Source organism: Herpailurus yagouaroundi, unplaced genomic scaffold (assembly GCF_014898765.1).
Source record: "Herpailurus yagouaroundi ecotype Mexico unplaced genomic scaffold, PumYag 193, whole genome shotgun sequence".
In the NCBI taxonomy this organism is placed as follows: domain Eukaryota; kingdom Metazoa; phylum Chordata; class Mammalia; order Carnivora; family Felidae; genus Herpailurus; species Herpailurus yagouaroundi.
This window is the reverse complement of record NW_024412424.1, coordinates 5,767,662-5,786,708: the sequence shown is the minus strand read 5'-3', so window position 1 is coordinate 5,786,708 and position 19,047 is coordinate 5,767,662. Positions and strand designations below refer to the sequence as shown.

The window sequence follows — 19,047 nt, the reverse complement described above, 5'->3', positions numbered from 1 at the left end:
GTTACCAGAGTGACCGTAGGCAAACCTCCTCCCTCCTCTCTTTAGACGTTTTCTTCATTTGTAAAATAGACCAAGCCGCTATTTTTAAGATTGTCATAAGGATTGGCCCAGTGTGGAAGCTCAGGTATGGGGGACTGTTATCACTTCTTGATGATCTCTCTGCTCCACTGAGTTTTTAAAGCTTTTGGATTTATCATTCCCGTGGGGAGCAATCTGAAGTAAAGTTGAGCTTTGAGCTTTGGCTAGTTAGGGCTAAATGAAGATGTTTCACCTGAATGTGTCATGGGGTGCCGGGGTGGCTCAGTTGGTTAAGCGCCTGACTTCAGGTCATGATCTCGTAGTTCGTGGGTTCGAGCCCCACATTAGGGTCTCTGCTGTCAGTGCAGAACCTGCTTTGGCTTCCTCTGTCTCCCTCTCTCCCACTCTCAAAAATAAATAAACATTAAAAAAGAAAAAAGCTGAAGTTGAATCTGCAACTTACCTGGAAATGCATAACAAATTGAATGGATTGTTGGGTGGATAAAGGAAGAGAAGTTTTGGGGTGTGTGTGTGTGTGTGTGTGTGTGTGTTTGATAGGTATGAGATACTAAGCAAAACATTAACAGCGCTAGGGTATATAGTTGTTAACTGTGTGGTCCTTTCAACTTTTCTGTTTTCATAATAAAATGTTGGAGGAGCCCAAAAATCATGACCACTGCATTCCACTCCTAGGGAGCAGCTTCACCAGGAGCCCAAGAACCTCAGCTCCCAGCCATGAAGGACTCTCAGCAGTGGGTGCTGCAAGGTACATAGACGCTTAGCTAAGTGCTCATCCGTTTTGGAGGCTCTTGTTTTTGGAGGCAGTGTCCAGACCTTGCTGAGAGTCAGTCCCCTGCAGACACAGGTTTGGTGGAGTGTTTGGGTGGGGAGGGGTTGGTGAAGAAGGGTGGGGGGGTGACAGCACTTCCCAAAAGACAGTCTAAGTCTATAATGGGGGTTGTGAAAAGGCAGGCTCCTCCCCCTCTCTGGAGTGGACTCTGATCCAGTGTGCCTAGGATAGGGCTCAGGAAGACAGATTTAACTTTAAATATTCCCCAGGTGATTCTGCTGTAAGGCAAGTTTGGAACCACATTCTTTGTAGAAACTTGGCAGTAAAAGGAAAGGATTGGGACTGAGTCATGCAGGGTCACAGTAGCTTCACCAAGAAAACTAAAAATAAACTGGATAGACTTTATTTTTGCCAAAAGGAATGAGACAGTGGAGAGAGAGAAGGAACAGCTGAAGGATAAGTGGGATCCCTCTTGCTCAAGGTTTCTGAGGGGCCAGAAGATGGCATTTCAAGGGCCAGATGTGTAGAGAGTGATGTGAGAATGGATGAGGGATGTAGGTAAGGCTCTCCACGCTGCTGCCCATTGTGGCCTCTAATTTATTTGTTTTTAAATTGTTTTTTATCATTTATTTTTGAGAGCATGAGGGGGGAGGGGCAGAGAGAGAGAGGGACAGATGATCTGAAGCCAGCTCTGCAGTGATAGCAGTGAGCCCATGTGGGGCTTGTCTTCACGAAGTGTGAGATCATGCCCTGAGCCAAAGTCAGGTGCTCAACCAACTGAGCTACCCAGGTGCCCTCCTCTCTCTCTAATTTAAAAACAAGCAAGACGTGTGTTTCCCTATCCCTTTCCCCCTGGTCTCGGCCACTCGTGGAAACAGTACCAGTAAGGGACCTTCACGTAATAAAAAAAACACATAAAAATAAAACCAAAAACAAATTCTTCATAGAATAAAAATTCCCATCTAAAGCCAGAAACTAATCCTGAATACAGGGCAAAATCTTCAAGGTCACTTTGGGCCTAGGCCACTTGTCCTCACTATTGTTTAATTTCCCTGTGACAATAGTGTGGTGGGGCAGGGAGGGAGGCAAGCCTTAGGCGGCCTTGGAGAGGCGGTCCAGAGTCCAGTGGAAATGAATGGGCGTGAGGGAGGAGTATGACTCTTTGAAGAAGGCTTAGGAGGGGCTAGGGGCTGGAGTCCCATCTTGCATTGTCCCATCCGCTCCTGAGGGCTGGATCAGGATCCGCCCCGGGGTGGGTGCGGCTGAGCTGAGCATGCCTAGGGCAGCAGGGTGGGGGCGGGGCCGACCCCTGGCACTCAAGGGCGAAGGCGGTGCCTGCGCGTGGGCCCCGGGCAGTCGCAGCACGCAGCATCCCGGGATGGTCAGCGCTGGGCTGTGTCCCCAGCGCGGGCGAAGGCCCCTCCTGTTCCGCTTGTGTGAGACCCAGTAAGGAGCCCTACGTAAGGGCTTTTGGGACGCTCAGATGAATGCTCAGCTCAGCACCCGGCACATAGTAAAAAACTCAGTGGACGCAGATGTGCGGTTCCAACAAAGACACACAGTATGTGTAAAATGAATGGTTAAGTGCCCCTCGGTGGATAGAAAAGCCCAGCACCCTAAACCTGCCCGCCACTCAATCATATCTGCCCACCACACATCAGCAGCACCCAGAGCCTTCCTTCTCTGTGGATGACTTTTCACAAAAATGAGATCGTACTGTACAGCTCATTTTGAACCATCTTTCAAGAACAGGTTTCAACATCAGTAAAATATTCATAAAACTTATCCTTTAAAAAGGCTGTAGGGAAATCTGTTTTATGGACAGAAGTTATTCCAGCCATATGTATTTGTTGTGCATCTGCATGGTTGTTTTTAATTTATCGCTGTTCCAAACGGGGCCATGTAATGCCCGAAGTTCCGAAACCTCCCACAAAAGTCCACCAGAGTCGTAAGTCAAAGCCAAGCGGCAAGGGTCGTTTATTGCAGGTTCGAACCTGGTCCTCTGCGCACTCATCGCCGGTGACGCAAGAGGCCTCGATCAGGGTTGGTACAGCGTTTTTATAGACAGAGACAAATAGCACAGGGGAGGTTTCAAATTATGAGGGGCCTGATTAGTTGATTTTAAAGTAAGGACATTTGGGGGTGCCTGGGTGGCACAGTCGGTTAAGCGTCCGACTTCAGCCAGGTCACGATCTCGCGGTCCGGGAGTTCGAGCCCCGCGTCAGGCTCTGGGCTGATGGCTCAGAGCCTGCAGCCTGTTTCCAATTCTGTGTCTCCCTCTCTCTCTGCCCCTCCCCCGTTCATGCTCTGTCTCTCTCTGTCCCAAAAATAAATAAACGTTGAAAAAAAAAATAAAGTAAGGACATTTGTTGTTCTCTGATTGGGCGTCCTTTGTCTGTCCTTTGGCGGGAAGGCTTTGTCCATTACTTGTGGCGGGAGGAAAAAGGGGGAAGGGGGAAGAGGGTAGGGTAGGTGGGGAATGTGCTAAGCAAGCAGGTTTACAGAAGCGAGAAATGCCGGTTAGTTTATGTACAGTTACTCATTCCATTACCTATCAGACTACATTTAGGAAGGTTTACAACCCATTCAACTACACGGCGGGTTACATTCAGGAAAGGCCTCACAATGCTCGTAGCAAACAGCAAGCAAAACAGACTTCTCAGCAATTGTATTTCTTATCAAAGATCCATAATAAGCAGAAAAGAGAACCTAGCTTTAAAGTAAGGCAGGGCTGTCATTTGGATTGTTCCTTTCAGCCATAGGCATCTGGTGCACGTTTTTGATAAATTCTCTGGAAGGTGCTGTCTGTCAAAAGCCCTGGTGCAGTCCTCAGGGCCCTGCCCCATCTTCACGCCCCGCCCCACTCCGCCCCGCCCAGCCCAGGACCGCCACTTCTCCCTCCCTCTGTGTGTTGTGGCGGGCGTCCGCCAGGGGGCAAGCGGGAGGCGCGGGCGGGGCTCGACTACGCATGTGCGCGCCTCTGGAGCACGTGCGGAGGGCGGTGAGGGCGGGAGGGGAAAGGTAGGAGGTGAGAGGTGAAGGGGCGGAGAGCTGCGCGGGCGCCCGGCGGCCGGCATAGAGAGGGCGGGCACCACGCACCGGACCACGGGCCGGGAGCGCGCACGCCGCGCCCCGCCCCCGCCGCCGCCGCCACCGCCGCCTGGGAGCTGCTGCCGCCACAGGTACCGCCGCGCGTGTCCCCACGGCGCCTGTCCACGGGCTCGGGCTCGGGCCTCCGGCCGCGCGGTCCCGGGAAGTCGGGGGTGGGACCGCCGAGGGCACTGGCGCGCGGGCGTGGGCGCTGTCCAGCAGCCGTGCGGGCCGGGAGACCGCAGCCCGGAGAGGGGGGCCGGGCCGCCGCGTCCCCACCCCCACCCGGGCCGCGCCCCCGCCCGCGCGCCCGTGCCCCCACCCAGTCCCTGGTCCCGCGTGACCACTGCCGGGGGAGGGGGTCTCGCCGTTGCGGCCGGCCCCTGGCCCGCGGTCCTGGGAAGCCGCCGCTTCTAGAACCTGCTTTGGGGCTGTCTGGGTTTTCTAGAGTGCGGGGGAGAGCATGCTGTCCACTCCTGTCTCTTTTGGGCTCTCTGGTTTTGAGGCAACACGTAGCTTCTTTGCTGGGTTTTGCTTGGCTTCTAGTTTTATGTTTTGCCAAAGCCCAAACTTTGCTCAATCACGTTGCCTGTGTTTACCGTGTTGCTTCGTGTTTATTATTACCTTAGTATATCGTACAGGATTATAATGTCACGGTTGCAGGGAGCCTGGACCGTTTGAATCTCAGAAAGTTGTACAGGTGGAAATGCTGTTGGCCGGAGGGGGCGGCGGGTCCCTGTGGGGGTTCTGGGAGGAGTTCTCGGTCTGGCTTCTGGCTATCCCACCTCTGGTGGTGACAATCAGAGCTGCGTGATTACACTCTTTGGGGATTTTGTGATAATATTTGTGAAAAAGACCTACGAAAGGTTTACTTAATGATGTTAGATTTGTGTTTCTTTTATCCGACCAGACCTTTTGCGGAGTTTGGTTATATGGTGGCTTATTGGTGTGCTGCTGTCTCAGGATATCGTGCTAAGATTGAAGGCTAGGGTCAAGGATGTCTGGTTAGTGCTGAACACACCCTAGTGTTCCTGAATGCTGCTTAAATGATGAACTATTTCTTTTCCTTTTTTTTTTTACAGTGCCACATTTTAAGATAAAAATTTTTTGGGGTATGGTTGACTTGCAATGTTACATTATTTTCAGATGTACAACAGTGATTGAACTTCCTATGTTTTGCTCACCGCAAGAGTAGTTGCCATCTGATCTGTATATTGTTTTTGAACATTTATTCATTTTCGAGACAGTGAGAGAGAGAGAGAGAGAGAGAGAGAACGTGAAGGGGGGGGGGGGGAGAGGGAGGGAGACACAGAATCTAAAACAGGCTCCAGGCTCTGAGCTGTCAGCACAGAGCCCAATGTAGGGCTCGAACTCACCAACTGCCAGATCATGACCTGAGCTGACGTCAGATGCTTAACTGCCACCCAGGTGCCCCTGACCTGTATATTTCTAAGTGAATGTTAATATAGTTTTGGTTTTAAGGTGTTTTTACACATTTGGAGCATTCCCACTAAGCACATGATGTAAAAAACAAAATATAAATGTATCTTAATATTCATTCTTTTGGTCATAGATTGAAAGCATTACTTCTCATTTATTATGAACTAATTGGGTGTTTGAGAGCTCTCTTTCTCTGTCTCTCTCTCTCTCTCTGTCTCTTTTTTTGGTGTTGTGCAAAAGCAGCATGTCTTCCTGAGGTCCCCATGTGCTTTATAATCATTGGTATCCTCCCCCTCCCCCTCACCGTCCCAGCAATCTAGACTAGTTTACGGTTGTGGGGTGGATAAAAAGTCTACTCCTAGCGGGCAGAAAGACTATGAGTTGCCTGGGGTCATTATGAGTTGCCTGAGCAAGTAAACTGTCCAGTTGGGAAGCAAACCATGCCTGTGGGGTTCAGTACTCGTGCATTTATTAATGTTTGGCGGCAGACTTTAGAGATGCTTACTCTCTTAGTATCTAGCCATGCACATGGATGTGTCTTAAGGACCGTGGAATGACACTTAGGTTTCTGTGCTGTTTGTTTAACCTCACCATTGGTAGCCATTTGCTGTCGCCAGGGTTAGTTATATTGGCTCTGACGGGTACTTTGTATACGGTTTATGTCATCACTTCCATTTGAGCAGATGAGAAGGTTGCCTCTCGTAGAGAAAGTGGATTTCCAGGGTCACCCAGCTTGTAAGTGGTGGATCAGGCCTTCAGATCTGCCAGACCCTGCTACTTGAGCTACTTCCACTGTAACTTGCTCCCTTCCTGAGTTGGCTGATGAAACAAAGTCCAGGTGACGTGTTTTTTTTTTCCCCCTGCCTGAAGTAGTAATTTTGAGTGAAATATTTATTGAACGTGTGTACTGTCTAGATACTGTGTTAGGTGCTCTAATAATAGCTTATCTCACTTAATCATCGTAGTAACCGGGGGAGATGATACTGTTATCACCCCCTTTAATGATGAGTTTTACAGATGTTATCTGCCTGGCCCCGGGTCACCTGCTGAGTTAGAGGCAGAGCCCAGGCTCTGCAAACCTAGGCTTGCTTGACGACAGTCTGTACTTTTATGTTCTTCTTGCGCCTGCTGGCTTCACAGTCTCCTCCGTTGCCCGTTGGCAGGTGAGAGGTAGCAGAAGAAGGTGATGGGGTGAAGGGTAGAAGCCAGCATCACAGACCCAAGTGTCAGATGTGGAACTCAGCAGGAAGTAGACTGCAGTTCGGCCCTGCATTTGACAGCTTCCTCTTGAGTGGTCAGGGGCACTGCCAGAGAACGCTTGCAGGGTTGCTGGCCCATACACATGAGTTTTGCAGTGGAGTCCAAAGATGGGGAGTGCATGCATCAAAGGTGCACATGGGTCTCAGGAAAAAAAAAAATCAAAACTGACTTTCATGTTTATTTTAGCTTTACTTAATTTTTATTAGGTTATTTTATGATGTACACTATATAGTAGTATATACATATAACATGTACTAATATATATATATTGGGATGTTTACTCAAATTCTTGTTGGGGTTTCATAATCAAAAACATTTGGAAACCTCTGATTTGATATTTAGCATTTGTATCAAATATGTAAGGTGTTGTGCTAATCATTTGTTCCTGAGTTGGAAGTTTAATGAAGTTCAGTGTGATTCCACATAAAGAGGGAGAATGGTATTTCATATTAATAACCAATTATAAATTATTTTAAAAGTTGCAGTTACAATTTTGTGAAAGAGGATATGGTTATTTTAATGGTCTTTGTCTCAAATATAGCAGCAGTTTTAAGTTTGAAGCTATAGTAACTGAGATAGCCCTTTAGAAATTAAAATTTTGTTGAATCTCTTCTATTTTAAACCTGCTAATGTCAGAAGTGAGACACTAAAACAATCAGTTAACATGAATGTGGCAGTTGTAATAGTCATAGCTGTTAAGCAACTTCAGAGTATTTGCAAATTTTAGATGATAGTTAGATATATTGAAATTCCAGATACGTTGATTCCTTACCACTTTTTACAAACTAGATTTGATTTTCTTCAGGTCACTCCTCTGCAGTGATTGGTGCATTATATTAAAACAAGAAATTCCAGAATTCTAATTTAAAAAATATATGTAAGTTACTTCCAGCTTATTTCACAGTTGAATAGATTAGTGCATGTTTAGGAGTTCAGTTTAAAATAACAGAAAGGGGTTTGAGCAAAAACTGTATTTCTTTGGCTAGACAAGCTTTTTATTTATTTATTTTTAATCCAGGTGGGACATGATTCATACCAGCAGTTCTTACTTTAGTGTGAATCAGAATCACCTGGAGGGCTGGTTTTCACTTCACTACAGTCCCTGACTCTGTAGTTTAGAGCTAGGCCTTGGAATTTGAATTTCAAACAAGTTACCAGGTGCTGCTGCTGGTCTAGGGAACTATACTTTGAGAACTATGGCTCCATACAGTGCACCTAAAACCAGAGCATGATGCCAGTACTTACGTGTTTCACACTGAATCCCATCAGCGTTAGTCGTATACTATAGTTTTGCCAAGTACATAACTGGCTCTTGTTCTTAGCCAGTTTTCTCATTATTTTTAGATGATGTCATAATTCTCAATTCTCAGTTGAGAATTTCATTCTCATTATATTGCTATTTTTATTTTTTACTGCAATCCTATATTTCTAAATTTGTTGCGGGGTTAGAGATGTTTAAAAAATACAAGTTGTCTGTTGAAGAACAGTTAATAGGCAGGTGTGCATGTGCACAGGTTTTTTTTTTTTCTATAATTCCAGTGGCAGGCTTTATTCTTGCTCATTTTCTTGTTCTCGCGTGTTCTTTCTCTATAATGAGATCATACTGTCTTGTATCCATTTTTATTGCATAAACATGATTTTATGTAAAACACTATTCTACAGCATTTATTTAAAAAAAATTTTTTTTTAACGTTTTATTTTTGAGACAGGGAGAGACAGAGCATGAACAGGGGAGGGTCAGAGAGAGGGAGACAAAGAATCCGAAACAGGCTCCAGGCTCTGAGCTGTCAGCACAGAGCCCGACATGGGGCTCGAACTCACGGACTGCGAGATCATGACCTGAGCCAAAGTCGGCCGCTCAACCGACTGAGCCACCCAGGCGCCCCTATTCTACAGCATTTAAAACATTTTTTAAATGTTTATTTTTGAGAGAGAGTGCGTGCATGAGCAGGGGAGGGGCAGAGAACAAGGGAGACACACAATCCGAAGCAGGCTCCAGGATCTGAGCTGTCAGCACAGAGCCCAATGTGGGGCTCCAACTATAGAGTGCGAGATCATGACCTGAGCTTAGGTCACACACTTAACCGACTGAGCCACCCAGGGACCCCCATTTTTGTTTTTTTAAACTTAAAATTTCATTTATTTTTATGTTTCCCAGTAACTTTCAACTTTGAGCAGCTTGCTGTGTTTGGCTGTGGGTTGGGATTGCACCTTTCAGAAGATTGCACTATTACTCAAAGTCTCCAATCATGGTCCTCTTCAACAATCTTTAGTAGCTCCCTGCTCTCATGATCTTCCCCAAAATGACGTACCCAACTCTTCTTCTCTCTACCAGCTCATGTAGATGCCGCTCATCTCCATGGGGTGATTAGGTGCTTTCTTTCAGGCCTGACGTCTGGTTGGATGTGGACGTTCATTCTGATTTATCATCCCTGCACCAGTAACTGTTGGAAACATCAAGACCTGCCTTTAGCAAACAACAGAGAATGTTGCATCTCATATTCCTGTCAGGGAGGATAATCTTGAATTTTTTCACTTCCCAAATGCCATCCCAAGCACAACTGTGAGAAAACATTCGTGAGACTGTGCTGGAAGGTGTTTCAATGCACATGTTCTGGGCAGTGTTTTGTCTTTGAGTGAAGCCAGATCATTAGGAGGCAACATAATTTTGGCCCCTCCTCCAATTGTTTTTTAGTAAACTGACTTTGCATGGTCCCAGCAGCTTGCATGGAGATCTGTGTGAGAAGTCCCTAAGAAAATCTCTGAGGCCTACTGGAATTTCCATGAGGTTTAATGCTTGGAATGACTGTGCCTCTTCGAAGCCACTGTTTTGATTTTGTCTAAAGTATAGTGTGAACTAAGTCAGTAATGGTTCCCTCTTTGCATTGGCTATTTGGGAGTTCAGAGTCTGATTTGTACTCAGAGTTCTATGGTTTGTATTTTCTATATTAAGGTTACTTTTGGCTTATGATGTTCTTTTTAATGTCTAGTTATTTTGCTCTTTTAGATTATACCATAACATATATAACACATTTGGGGCACCTGGGTGGCTCAATCAGTTGAGTGTCCACATTTGGCTCAGGTCATGATCTCACAGTTTGTGAGTTCTAGCCCTGCGTCAGGCTCTGTGCTGACGGCTGGGAGCCTGGAGCCTGCTTTGGATTCTGTGTCTCCCTCTCTCTCCCTGCCTCTCTCTTGCTCATGCTCTGTCTGTCTCTTGAAAATAAACGTTAAAAAAAAGTCTCCCTGCATTAAAAAAAAAAAAAAAAAAATATATATATATATATACACATATATATATAGACACACATACACATACATATATATAAAACACATTTCATCCCTATTCTAAACATTACTGTAACTATATTGTAACCAAATCTCTGTTCCCCTCCTATTTCCTTTCCTTCTAATACACTTAATCCCTCCTAGGCCTGTCTTCCTCCCCCCCACCCCCTCCTGTGTGCTCCTTCTTTTTTGTTGTTTAATTTTTTTTATTGTGGTAAATATATATAAAACTTGTCATCTTAATCATTTTAAGTGTACAGTTCAGTGGTTTAAATAAATTCATAATGTGCAACCATTAATACTGTTCATCTCCCATTTCTCTTTATCTTGGAAAACCAAGACTCTATATCATTGAACAGCTTCCCATTCCCTTCTTCCCCAGGCCCCTGGCAACCACCATTCTGCTTTCTGATTTTGTCTACTCTAAGTACATCATATAAATGGAATCATACAGTATTTGTCTTTTTGTGACTGGCCTATTTCATTTATCATGATGTCCTCGTGATTCATCCATGTTGTAGCATGTGTTAAAATGGAATTTATATATCACATTTTATTTACCCATATATCCAGTGATGGATATTTGGGTTGTTTGTACCTTTTGTATATTGTGAATAATGCTGTTATGGATATGGGTGTACAAATATTCAAGTTCCTGTTTTCTGTTTTGGGTATATACATAAATGGAATTGCTGGATCATATAGTAATTCTTTGATTAATTTTTTAAGGAACCATCATACAGTTTTCCACAGTGGCTGTACCATTTTACATTATCACTAGTGATGAACAAGGTTTCCAGTTTCTCCACATCCTTGCCAGCACTTGTTATTTTCTGGGGTTTTGTTTTGTTTTGATGGTAGCCATCCTAGTGGATGTGAGATGATATCTCATTGTAGTCTTGATTTGCATTTCCCTAATGATTAGTGATGTTGAGCATCTTTTTATGTGCTTATTAGCCATTGGTGTATCTTCTGTAGAGAAATGTTTATTCAAGTCCTTTGCCCAGTTTTACATCAGATTGTCTGTTTTTTTGTTGTTTTAGGAGTTCTCTGTGTATGCTGGATAGTAATCCCTTACCAGGTACTTGATTTGTAAATATTTTCTCCCATTCTTTGTGCTGCTTTTTCACTCTGTTGCTGATGTATTTTGGTGCACACAATTTTAACATTGTTAAGAAGTCCAATCTGTTTTTTTCTTTTGCCTGTGTCCTTAGTGTCATATCCAAGAAATCATTGCCAAGTCCAATGTTGTGAAGGTTTTGCCATTTTTTTTTTTTTTATCATACACCCAACATGGGGCTTGAACTCATGACTCTAAGGTTAACTGAGCCAGCCAGGTGCCCCTTGCCCTAGGTTTTCTTATAAGAATTTTATAAGGATGCCTGGGTGGCTCAGTTGGTTGAGTGTCCAACTCTTGATTTTGGCTCAGGTCATGATCTCATGGTTGTGGGATTGTGTGCGTGGGGTTTTCTCTCTCTCTCTCTCTCAATAATAAAGCATAAAGAAAAGAATTTTATAGTTTTAGGCCTTAAGCTTAAGTCTTTTAACCTTTTTTTTTTAAGTTTATTTTTTTTAGTAATCTCTACCCAATGTGGAGCTCAAACTCACAACCCCCAGATCAAGAGTCGCATACTCTTCCAACTAAGCCAGCCAGTTGGAAGGTCTTTGAACCTTGCGTATTCATTCTTGCTAAATTTTGTAAGGGGATAAATTCTAAAAAGGTTTCGCACATTACAAAGACTTCCTTGTTTATTAATGTTTATTATGGTAAAATTCAAATATATACAAAAGCAGAGAGCAGTGAGCTTTTGTGTGCCTATTATTCAGTTATATCTGTTATTTACTAATTAACTCAGGGCACTCTTGCTTCATCTGTATCTTTCACTCTTCCTCTTTTTATATTTTCATTTTTTCTTTCTAAATTGTTTTATTTTTAACTTTTTAATTTTAATTTTTTTTACATTTAAAAAAATGTTTATTGTTTTTTACTTTGAGAGAGAGCATACATGCATGCAAGCAAGGGAGCAGAGAGAGAATCCCAAGCAGGCTCCACACTCAGCACGGAACCCAACATGGGGCTTGATCTCATAACCATGAGATCATGACCTGAGTCAAAAATCAAGAGTTAGATGCTTAACCAACTGAACCACCCAGGCACCCCCTTTCTAAATTATTTGATGAGTTTTTTTTATTGTGATAAAATATACATAACGTAAAATTTATCATTTTAACCATTAAATTTTTTTTAATGTTTATTTTTGAGAGAGAGAGACAGACTGTGAACAGGGAAGGGGCAGAGAGGGAGAGACAGAATCCGAAGCAAGCTCCAGGCTCTGAGCTGTCAGCACAGAGCCTGACATGGGGCTTGAACTCGTGAACCACGAGATCGTGACCTGAGCCAAAGTTGGACACTTAACAGACTGAGCCACCCAGGCACCCCTAACCATTTTTTTTGTTTGTTTTAATACATGGAATGCTTCATAAATTTGTGTGTCATCCTTGCACAAGGGCTATGCTGATCTTCTCTGTCATTCCAGTATTACCATATGTTACTGCTGAAGCACCATTTTAACCATTTTTAAGTGTACTGTTCAGTGGCATCAGATATATTCACAGTATTGTACAACCATCACCACTGTCCATTTCCAGAACTTTTTCATCATTCCAAACACAAACTCTGTACTCCTTAAACAACTTCCCATTCTTCCCTCCTCCTACCCCTGGCAACCACTATTCTCCTTTCTGTTTCTATGAATTTGCCTATTCTAAGTTCCTCGTATAAGTGGAATCATACTGTGTTCGTCCTTTTATATGTGGCTTATTTCACTTAACATAGTGAACATTGTTCATGTTGTATCATGTGTCAGAATTTCATTTTCTTTTCATTCCTTTTGTAATATTTTCCAAATATTCTCTTGTATGTATATCCACATTTTATTTATCTCTTTATCTGTCGGCAGACATTTGGGCTGTTTCTCCCTTTGCCTATTGTGAATAATGCTACTATAAACATGCCTGTACAGATACCTGTTCAAATCTCTACTTTCAGTTCTTTGGATATATACCCAGGGGAGGAATTGCTGGAACATATGGTAATTCTGTATTTAACTTTTTGAGGAACTGCTAGATTGTTTTCCACAGTGGCTGCCCCATTTTACTTTGTACCAGTAACTTACAAGGGTTCCCAGTTGCTCCACATCCTTGGCAACGTTACTTTCCATTTTTATTTGTTTTTATTTATTATTTTAAAGGTGTTTAAATGTTGACTTATTTTTGAGAGAGGGAGAGAGAGACAGAGGGAGAGGGCATGCGTGCAGAGCAGGGGCAGATAGACAGGGGGAGAAAGAATCCCAAGCAAGCTCTGCACTGTCAGCACAGAGCCTGACATGGGACTTGAACCCATGAACCACCAGATCATGACCTGAGCCGAGATCAGGAGTCGGACATTTAACTGACTGAGCCACCCAGGTGCCCCTGTTTTTATTTTTTAATAATAGCTATGCTTGTGGATGTGAAGTGATATCTCATTATGGTTTTTGTTTTTAATTTTTTTTTCTCATTTTTTGGAGACAGAGACAGAGTGCGAGTGGGGGAGGGGCAGAGAGAGGAAGACAGAATCTGAAGCAGGCTCCAGGCTCCGAGCTAGCAACACAGAGCCCGACGCGGGGCTTGAACCCACGAACCGCGAGATCATGACCTGAGCTGAAGTCGGACACTTAAGTGACTGAGCCACTCAGGCACCCCACTGTCATTATGGTTTTAATGTCATTATGGTTTGCATTCCCTAATGATGAGTGGTGTTGGGCATCTTTTCATGTGCCTCTTGGCCATTAGTATATCTTCTCTAGAGAAATGTCTATTCAAGTCCTTTTCCCATTTTTGAGTAGGCTTTTTTGTTTTTTTGTTGCCAAGTTATAAAAGTTTTTTTTTATGTGTTCTAGATATTAAGTCCCTATCAGGTATGATTACTTTTTCCCACTCTGTGGGTTGTCTTTTCACTCAATAGCTTCCTTTGATGAACAAAAATTCAGTTTTTGAGGTCCAATTTTTTTTTTCTGCCTGTGCTTTTGGTGTCATATTCAAGAAATTCTTGTCAAATCCAGTATTCTGAAGCTTTTACTCTACTTTCTCTTAAGAGTTTTATAGTTTTAGCTCTTTGTTTAGGTCTTTGATGAATTTTGAATTTTTATATGTGATGTAATGGTCCCATCTAACTATTTTGCATAGTGGCTGTCCAGTTTTCCCAGCACCATTTTTTGAAAATGGCTGTGTCAAGGAGAAGAGCTCCAGGTGAACTTCATCTCAAGCTCTCTCTCACAGTGCTTTTGCAGATTTATGTTGGGAATGAAACCATTTTCTGTGTAGCGTTTATATTAAAAGCTTTCGTGACAGTAATGAAAAAGAGTCTCTTCACACTCTCACTTTAGGGTAAGCTATCAAGAACCGTGGTGCCCTCCATCAGGCCACACTTCTGTCAGGAAACCAGGCAAGGGGCCTCTGTCCTGTGCGGATATGGCTGTGCTTGCCCACAGTTAGCTGGGAGCAGGCGGCTGGTCCTCACCATGCTCCTGCCAGCACCTGCTGGGACTGAGACTGAGGGCACCCTCCCCCTCAGCCAGAAGTCTTATGAAATGACTGGGCTGTCCCATTGGGTTCCTGGGTTGCTTCTAGGTTTAAAACAAATTTCTTTGCCTACATTCTTAGCAGGGGTCAGTTCAGTCCCTTTGTTAGTCCTTCCTGACCAGGTCAGAAGGGAATAAGAATGTGGTAGCTGGCACTGTGGAAGAAAATCTGTAATATATTTGTTGTTGTCCAGTTGTGAAGAGAGTTGGCGTCATGTACGTGGTTACTTGTGATGACCATCACAACCAGTTAATATAATTTGGTCTTCCCTTCAATCTGGGTATTGCTGTGCCATCCTAACAGTTACTCTAAATGTGGCAGTAATCATCCTCTTGAATATATATGTATTTTCAGGCTTCAAGTTCTCTGAAATCAGCTTTCATTCATGAAGTGAAACTCCTCTCTCTGTTCATTTACTTTTAACTTGGTCTGCTGAGAATTCTCTGGATTGTTTGGCTAATTTTGATGCTTTCAGAAGCAGAATTTCCTGTCCTTATCATTGCAAAACAACTTTCCGAAAAATCTTCTTTCCCCCAAGGATGAATTGTTTGCACCAGTGGACTAGTTTAGCACAGTGAACAGACTTGCAGTGACTTTCCGCTCGGCACCAAATGAGATGCTGGGTACTCTAGGGAACACAAAGGCGATTCAGCTGTGACCTTCTTCCTAAAGGGACCATAATCAATCAGGAGGCTCAGAGAGTCAGAACGAACACAGGCATGGGGGAAATACACAGTGACAGAAATTCAGGGAAGACTGCTGCTTCCACAGGGAAGCATTGTTCATTATTTTTAATTTTAGCTTTTCAGTGCAGTAATACATTCACATGGCACAAAATTCAAAAGGAACAACAGAGTATACACAGGGAAGTTTCCCTTCCATCTTGCACTGGCCACCGCATCCTCTCCCTAGAGGCAGCCAGTGTTACCAGTTCTCCAGTATCTGTGCAGGGGTGTTCTTTGCATAATACAGGCAGATACACAGAGAGCTCTTTGCTTTTACATGAAAGTAGCCCACTATATCCCTTGCTTTTTTCTCTCTCTGTTTGTGATAGTTCATTATCGATACATAAGAACTTTCTCATTGTCTTTCACAACTGGATAATTTTCCATTGTCAGGATATACCTTTATTTAGCCAGAGCTCTGTTGATGGACATATAAGGTGTTGTCAATTTTGCTAGTGCAGAAACACTTCTGTAGGCATCATTTGATGCATGGCCAAGTGCATCTGTCTGGTCATTTAGCAGAGGCAGGATTGCTGGGTTGATGAGTATGTGCTTTTGCAATTTTGATAGCTCTTTGCAGATAAACCTCCATAGAGGCTGTGTCCAGTATGCTCCTCAGCTGTGTGTGGCGGTGGCCTCACCGGCACTGTGATAGCACACAGTTTGATCTTTGCCAGTTTGATAGGTGAAAAAATTATTCCTCTGTATATTTTTTCTTCCAAGCTTAGTTCAACCTATAGAAAAGTTAAGAGTTAGTAGAGTGAACACTCCTATCAGGTGTAGTTTTAATTTGTATCTCTCCTGTTGCTATAAGGTTGAAGGACTGTTTTCCATTTTCTTTTCTGTGAATAAGTTGTTCATATCCTTTGCCCATATTTCTGTTGGGCTTTGGTGTATTTATTATTTTTTAAAATTTATTTAGAGAGAGAGAGAGAACATGAGTGGGGGAAGGGCAGAGAGAGAGGGAGAGAGAATCCCGAGCAGGCTTCATACTGTCAGTGCGGAGCCTGATGTGGGGCTTGAACTCACAAACCGGGAGATGGTGACCTGAGCCAAAACTGAGTCAGACACTTAATTGACTGAGCCACCCAGGCACCCTGGGCTTTGGTGTTTTTAAAATTGATTTTGTAAAAATTTTTTGTATATGAAGGAATGTAGCACCTTGCTAATGATATAACTTGCAGTTATATTTTCCAGCTTGTTATTTATCTTTTTATTTAGAATGATTTTGTCGTGAAAAAAATTTTAATTTAAATTCACGTTAGTTAACATACAGTGTAGTCTTGGCTTCAGGAGTAGAACCCAGCAATTCGTCTCTTACATATGACATCTAGTGCTCATCCTGAAAAGTGCCCTTCTTAATGCCCATCACCCATTTAACCCATCCCACGACCCACCTCTCCTCCAGCAACTCTGTTCTCTGTATTGAAGAGTCTTTTATGGTTTGCCGCCTCTATTTTGATCTTATTTTTTTTCTTCCCTTCCCCTATGTTATCTGTCGACTTTCTCAAATTCCACATATGAGTGAAATCATATGATATCTGTCTTTCTCTGACTGACTTATTTCACATGTCATGAATACCCTCTAGTTCTTAATTAGGTCATACTCATTGAACTTTTAAGGCTTCTTGGTTCTCTATCATACCTAGAAAGATCTTCTCTAGTAGAAGAGTATGAAAAATTATCCTGTGGTTCCTTAAAGTACTTTTAGAATTTCATTATTTACCTTTAAATCTCTTATCCATTTGGAATTTATTTTGGTGAAAAGTGTGGGTCCAACTTAATTTTTTCCCAAATGGCCACCCATTTGTTGCAATGCCTTGTATTAAACAGGTCATCTTTCTTGCACTTGTTCAAATACCTTTACTATATGTGATATACTTTGCCACATGTCATATACATTTGGGTGGACTTTCAATTCTGTACGTCAGTTTGTGTATTTATGTTTCAGTACACGTTTTAATTATTCTAGCTTTAGAGCATGTTTTGATATTTGGCAAAGTGAATTCTCATTCATTACCTTTAATTTTCAGAATTTTCTTGGCTATGTTTTACTATATGAACTTTAAGGTAGATTTGCCTGTTTCAAAAAAATCCTTTTTGTTTTTATTGGTACTGTGTTATATTTTTAGGTTAATGTAGGAAGAATGACATTTAGGTGATGAGTCTTTCCCACTGAGAATATTGTATGCCTTTCTCTTTGCTCAAGCCTTCTTCTGTGTCCCTCAGAGTTTGAGAGATTTCTTGGCATTTCTTGTTAAGTTTATTCTCAGGTCTTTTTCTTTGTTTTTGGTGGTATTGAAGCATTTTATCTTCTACCTTCTTGTTGATGGTGTATGTGAAGGCATTATTTTCTATATGTTAATTTTCACCACCTTACCTGGTTACAAAACTATAAAGGTTTTTAGTTGATTCTCTAGGTATATAATAATATCATCTGCAAATAATGGTCATTTTACTTTTTCTTTAACATTCCTGTGTTTTCTTTCTTTTTTTTTTTTTTAATTTTTTTTTCAACATTTATTTGTTTTTGGGACAGAGAGAGACAGAGCATGAACGGGGGAGGGGCAGAGAGAGAGGGAGACACAGAATCGGAAACAGGCTCCAGGCTCTGAGCCATCAGCCCAGAGCCTGACGCGGGGCTCGAACTCCCGGACTGCGAGATCGTGACCTGGCTGAAGTCGGACGCTTAACCGACTGCGCCACCCAGGCGCCCCTCCTGTGTTTTCTTTCAATCACCTAATTGTGACAGCTCGTACCTCTACAACAGTAGTAAAAGGGATAGGCTTGTTTGGCCTTTGACTTTGATGGAAATTATTCTAATGTGTTCTCATTGGACTTGATTTTAGCTTTGGGGTTGAAAAGGATACAAATATGTAGCTGAAGTTTGTATCTGTGTGTGTGTGTGTGTGTGTGTGTGTGTGTGTGTGTGTGTGTGTACACAATGTAAATGACAGGATTTCTTTCTTATGGCTGGATAATATTCCATTGTATATATGTACCACATCATCTTTATCCACTTCTCTGTTCACATTTAGGTTGTTTCCATATCTTGACTCTTGTGAATACTGTTGTACTGAACATGGAGATGCAGATAGCTCTTTAAGATAATGATTTTGTTTCCTTTGGATATACCCAGAAGTAGGATTGTTAGATTATAAGATAGTTGTTGTTGTTGTTGTTGTTTTTTAATTTTTTGGAACTTTCATACTGTTTTGCTTAATGACTATACCAGTTTACATTTCCACCAACAGTGTACAAGGATTCCCTTTTCTCCACATCTTTCCCAACATGTTATCTATTGTCTTTTTAAATAAAAGCCATCCTAACAGGTGTGAGGTTATAACTTGTGGTTTTGATTTGCATTTCCCTGATGATTAGGGATGTTGAGCACCTTTCCATGTACCTGTTGGCCATTTGTATGTTTTTTTAAAATCTGTTAGCAAATTATTAGAGCTACAGTTACTAATAGTTTTGTCTTTTAACTTAAAACAATTTTTTTTAATGTTTATTTTTGAGAGAGAGACAGAGTGCAGATGGGGGAGGGGCAGAAAGAGAGGGAGACAGAATCTGAAGCAGGCTGTCAGCACAGAGCCTGACACGAGGCTCGAACTCAAGAGCTGTGAGATCATGACCTGAGCTGAAGTTGGAAGACTAACTGACTGAGCCACCCAGGTGCCCCTTAACTTTTATATTAGAGTTAAGTGATTAGCAAACCACCATATTCTGAATTTGATGGTATACTTGCCTTTACCCAGGGTATGTTTTCCTTTTCCTGGTTAGTATCCTTTCATATTGGCTGAAGAACTGCTT

At 42.7% G+C, this 19,047-nt stretch overlaps 1 protein-coding gene, 1 long non-coding RNA gene and 1 other non-coding gene across 3 annotated transcripts in view; 1 reads left to right on the top strand and 2 right to left on the bottom strand.

Moving 5' to 3' along the window:
• The first annotated feature begins 3,892 nt into the window (after positions 1-3,892).
• The window catches only part of SCAP (SREBF chaperone), a 70,892-nt gene continuing 55,737 nt past the window's right edge, over positions 3,893-19,047 (top strand). The window contains exon 1 of the mRNA XM_040445189.1: positions 3,893-3,990. The gene's annotated coding sequence lies outside the window, so the exon portion shown is untranslated. The remainder of the gene's footprint in view (positions 3,991-19,047) is intronic.
• On the bottom strand, positions 12,349-12,451 carry LOC121011310 (U6 spliceosomal RNA). The gene has a single exon (XR_005781563.1). It is a non-coding gene; the product is annotated as a U6 spliceosomal RNA (small nuclear RNA).
• On the bottom strand, positions 16,710-18,400 carry LOC121011139 (uncharacterized). Its single transcript, XR_005781509.1, has 2 exons — positions 17,941-18,400; positions 16,710-17,709 (listed from the first exon to the last, which is right to left on the bottom strand). It is a non-coding gene; the product is annotated as an uncharacterized LOC121011139 (long non-coding RNA).